The following is a 5139-nucleotide window of genomic DNA, read 5'->3' as shown; positions in this document are numbered from 1 at the left end:
CCCTTGGACCCTTGCCGCGAAAAATCCTTGGCCCAGTAGTTACCTGTTCTACGACCCCGTTTTCACCCGAGTCCTGTCTCGCCTTTGGTTTTCCCTGGCCCATTTCGGTCCTTGGTTTCCCCAGTACTGTCCCTGTTGCGGTCCTCTCACCCTGCCCTGTCTCAGTACCTGCCCCAGTACCCAAGCCTGCCTTGTCCACTCCCAAGCCCATGGTTCCCCTTGGTTTGTTTGTCCCTGGCCCTGATGTCCCTCCATGTGTTCACCCACTGTTCTGTATGCCTGAGTCTGGTGTGCCCTGTCTGGTCCCTTGCCTTGCCCCTCCTGGTGCCCATGTTTAAGTTGTGCTCTGTGTATTCCTGCATCATGTCATTGTGTTTCTGTCCTGGTCCTAGTGTTCTGTTTGTACTCCATGTGCCTGCTCTGTTGTGATTCTGGTCCTATCTTCTGCCCACTGGTAAGGTCCTGTTCGATTCCTGTCTCCTGGGGAGTTGGTTCGTGGGGCCCTATCTTGTCTAGTCTTGACAAAACCAACTCCAAGTACAGAGTACAGAAGTGTCCCAGTATCTGTGGTGAATACCTCCCAGGACTTGTTGTGGACAGTAGCGAACACCATATGACTTGTGTGTGCATAAGATAAATTTTAATTTAATTACAATAAGACATCAGCAACAATAATTTGCAAGAAGAATCTAAACTTTCAAATGATGTATAGCAGTAAGCACTTTGTTCAAGATTTTTAACACACAATGCTGCAAACTTGACTTAACAGGTGTCAAGCCTGTCTACAGGCCGCTCCCAGTTACTAGGGTTCACATGCTCTGCTACGCAGACAGCAGCTCACTGATGCTGATATACAGACACTCCTTTACTTATGAACTTTCAACTTCCGAACTTTCAGACATACGAACGAAGAGGACTAAGTCCAAACTGTGTTCATTGGGCTCCCGTTTCCTGTCCACAACATACTTTTTTTTTTCTGCGCTCCAATTCCGCCTAGTACGACTTCTGGCCGCTACTCCCGCCGCGCAGCAGTGTAGCGTGCGTACTCCCAGCATCCTAGTTCTTTGTACTTGCGTATACCCTTAAAGCGATGTTGAATAACAACTAATGAACATTTCAAGTTATGAACGGCTGTTCGGAGTGTATCTCAATCGCAAGTAGAGGAGCCTCTTTATATATATTTGAAGAGGGAGTAAATGTGGAGGGAACATGAGAGCCTGAAGGTCCTGACCCTCTCAACAGCTGTCCGATTCATGAAAATGGCTGTTTGGATTGCATCCTGAAGTCAATCATTACTTTTTTGTTTTGCTGGTTCACTAGAAGTTCCACTTTCTGTAGGCTGACTGATCATTGCCGTGGATTAGACTCATCGCTGTCACGTTGTTAGCAAATTTCATAATTATATTTATCTTGTGCTTGGTAGTATAATCGTGGATGAACAAGGTATAGAGTAATGGACTGAATACACAGACCTATGGAATTCCAGTGTTCAGAATAGTTGTTTTAGAGGTGTGGTGTCCCATACTCACAGTCTCCGGTCTGCTAATGAGAAAATCTAAAGTCCAGTTACATAAGGAGTTCAATTCAATTCAATTCAATGAAATTAAATGAAAGAAATAAAGAAAGCCAGATGACAACAGAGGAGAGGAACCAAAAACTCCCACGTAAGGAGAAAAAAAACCTCTGGGGGTCCAAGGCCAACTGGCTGCCCACCCCCCCGGGCATGCTAACATTATAGGAAAAAGAAAGCGATGGCTAGCTTTCTAAAAGCAAGGTGTAAACTGTGGTCACGATCAAAGCCAAAGCCCATCAATGCCGGCCTGTGTGGGGTGTTGAAGGCTGCATGCTTGACATTACAGTTCGTAAGTCGCATCCACAATGTCACCCTTCCTAGCCCCTTGTTGCTAGTATCCATATCTAGGATGATTCAGGGTGGAGGAGTGGGTATGCTAGCACGCGAGCATCAGTGAGTGCCACACGGAGCTGGCTGAAAGCTGCGATGCAGGCATCCACTCCACTGGTGTCTACACCCTCCCCACTGATGTCCATCCATGAGTGACTTCGGTGAAGTCCATGGAAGAGTCACTTCTCCACGAAGGCCTGTGTGGGGTGTAGAGGTAAAACGGCATGAAAATTGAATATCACGATTATCATGACCAAAACACGGTTATCAGTATCATCGCGGTGTTGTTAAAATGGGCTGAAAATGTCCAAAAAGTATAGATATACAAACTGAAATTATTTTAATAGAGTTTTATATTAAAACCAGAAATACAATTAGCTGCATTATACACTTTAAACAAAAAAATAATAATAATGTAGCAAATAAAAAAACCAATCAACAGTTTTTTTAAAAAGAACTTCATTATCCTCATAATAAAACAAACACTGTATTGCACTATCATTGATTCTGGTGTGTTCTTGTTTCTACATTTCAGTCCTGAAACAAACTATTCTAATATCTCCCCTCTACAATAACACACAGCCCAAAATTATGACTTTATTCTTGAAATTTTGTTTGTGTTATTGTTAATACTTGTTGTGTTCCCAATTGTCATGGGTGTCCTTGCCTGTATCTTGCATGAACCCTGTCCGGTCCTTCCGTGTGTCTAGTGTTTGTGTAAACAGCCCAGCGTGTGTTACAGTCCGGCGTCAGACCTCCCTCTGTGTATTCAGTGGTTGTTTGATCCCTGTGTTAGTCCATTCAAATGCGTAATAAAATATCGATGTTTCCACTTTAAAACAAGTCCCCTCGATTCTCGTCCTTCCTGCGCCGCTTCAGTCTGCCACACATTATAGCAAGCTTTTCAAAGCATGCTGATCAACCACAGTGTAAATGGTAGTTAAAATTTGAAACGGTTATACTAACTATTCGAAAATTTACCATGGTTTCCCATGAAACTGGTAACTGTTTCATCCATAGTGGGGTGGTGGATTGAAGACTGCATCCAGAATGTTACAGTTCGAAAGTTGCATCCATGATGTCATGCTTCCATGGGACTGAACCACTACTCCAGCTCAGACGGTGCCCTCCCCGGGCACCATCCAGACATGTGGGAAGGAAGGCAGAGAACATAGGTGGTTAAAACATGCATAGACACATTAATAGAGAAGCACAGTAGTTGAAAATAGCACGTACATCACCACCAGCAGCAGGAGTTATTCAAAGCAAGAGCTCAGAGTATCAGGAACCTATCCCAGACATTCCCTGTGTACGTCTCAACGGCCAAGCCCCTCCAGGAAATCCCGTCGACAGTACTGACCTGTTTGGGAATTTCTGACCCCTTGTGAATGAGTTGGAGTTGAATCAGAAAATCATTTTACTAATATTCTTTTAAGGACTGTGATTAACCCTCTGGGGACTTGGGGTAGGGAACACACTTTCACTGACTGGGGCATGGTCACACATTTCTTTCAATATCGTAAACTTAATTTATGGCAGATAAATTATTTCTTATACATTTGTTTTGGCATTACACTCATCTTAATTGTAATGCATATTGTAAATATGTCAGATTTATGTGAAGTTTGTAATTTGACATCAAAGTGTAGACATTGCAAAATTCAGTTTGGATAACTTGTAGAAACATTATAAAATTATGTAGTAACTCTGCCATTGTAGCCTGTGTCAGGGACGGACAGGAGGATGAATACAGGAGTGTGGGGGACAGCTTTGTTGAGTGGTGTGAGCTGAACCATTTACTGTACAGCTTAACGTCACAAAGACAAAGGACCTGGTTGTGGACTTTAGGAGGCAGGCTCCTCCTCTCACCCCTGTGGCAGTGAAAAGAAAGTAGGAAATAAGACATGAAGCCTTTCTGTATAATCAAGGGGGGAAAATCCCCGTGATATCTGTACTCTCAATTTACAGTACTCTCAGTTTAAAACACATAATGGCTATTTGTGGCAACTGGTATTTTAGGTCTACCTGTTGTTCTTGACATTGCCAGTAGGCTACACTGTTGGTTGCATTTAATGCACTAGTAAACCGGATTTGGTAATCCTGAAGATTCTGTATTTGGATGACAATGATCCGATCCAATGTTGCTTTGAAAAACCGGCATAAAAGTAAAATGGATTACCAAATCCTGTATAGCAAAACAAGGGATTTCAAAATCCTGGACACTTTGATCTGGATTAAATTGTTTGAACAACTGGGCCCAGGTAAGAGCGGTACGTACTACACGTCCCCGATGCTGGTAGAACAAAGTAAGGTGACATGGTTTACTTTTTTGCCTATTTAATCTAATTTTTAAAACTTTAACATGGACCTTTTTAAAAGAAGACAGCTTACGGATTTAGTCAGCTTTTTTTTAATGATTCAACGTAAAGATTTCAAGACATATACGATGGTTTCTGCGGCATTATTTTTATACCAAAACTCCTTGTCTTTCTCTGCTCCCGCGATGCCTCGGTCCGCCCGTCGCTACACGAGTGTTACAAGTCGAATCCTGGAAGCGATTCCGTTGGCGCAGCGGGGGGACAGATTACGGATTTAGTCATCTTTTTTTTAATGATTCAACGTAAAGATTTCGAGACATATACGATGGTTTCTGCGGCATTATTTTTATGCCAAAAACTCCTTGTCTTTCTCTGCTCCCGCGATGCCTCGTCCGCCCGTCGCTACACAAGTGTTACAAGTCGGATCTTGGAAGCGATTCAGTTGGCGCAGCGGGATGCGGACGACGTCTGTGGAGGGGCAGTGTAGCATCGGCGGGTTTCATATCCCAGCGTGCAATTGTAAAAAGCCCTTGTTGTATTGTTGTTAATGTTAATGGTTGCATTTCCCTATTGTAGTGCGTGTGTTTGTATTTAGCTTGTGTAAATCTCCCACCGTACGTCAGGGTGGTCAAGTTTTGAAGACAGGCAAGAGTGACATTCCACTATTGGGTGCTGCGGCATATTGCGTGAGAAATACAATGTGTGGCGCGAGTGTGTGACAAAAGACTGAAAAGAGTGACCTTTATGCTCAATTCGTGACATTTGAGAGGCTTGGTATGTGCCTCCTACAGCTCGGCATCTGACAAGCTTGTGTTTCCAATCTGTGTACAATAAAATCTTGGATTGCAAGTAACTTGGTTTGCGTGTGTTTTACGAGAGTTTTTTTTTTTTTTTTTAATAAATTTTAACTTGATGAAC

Source organism: Brienomyrus brachyistius, chromosome 1, assembly GCF_023856365.1.
Source record: "Brienomyrus brachyistius isolate T26 chromosome 1, BBRACH_0.4, whole genome shotgun sequence".
In the NCBI taxonomy this organism is placed as follows: Eukaryota; Metazoa; Chordata; class Actinopteri; order Osteoglossiformes; family Mormyridae; genus Brienomyrus; species Brienomyrus brachyistius.
This window is presented reverse-complemented; position numbering follows the sequence as displayed.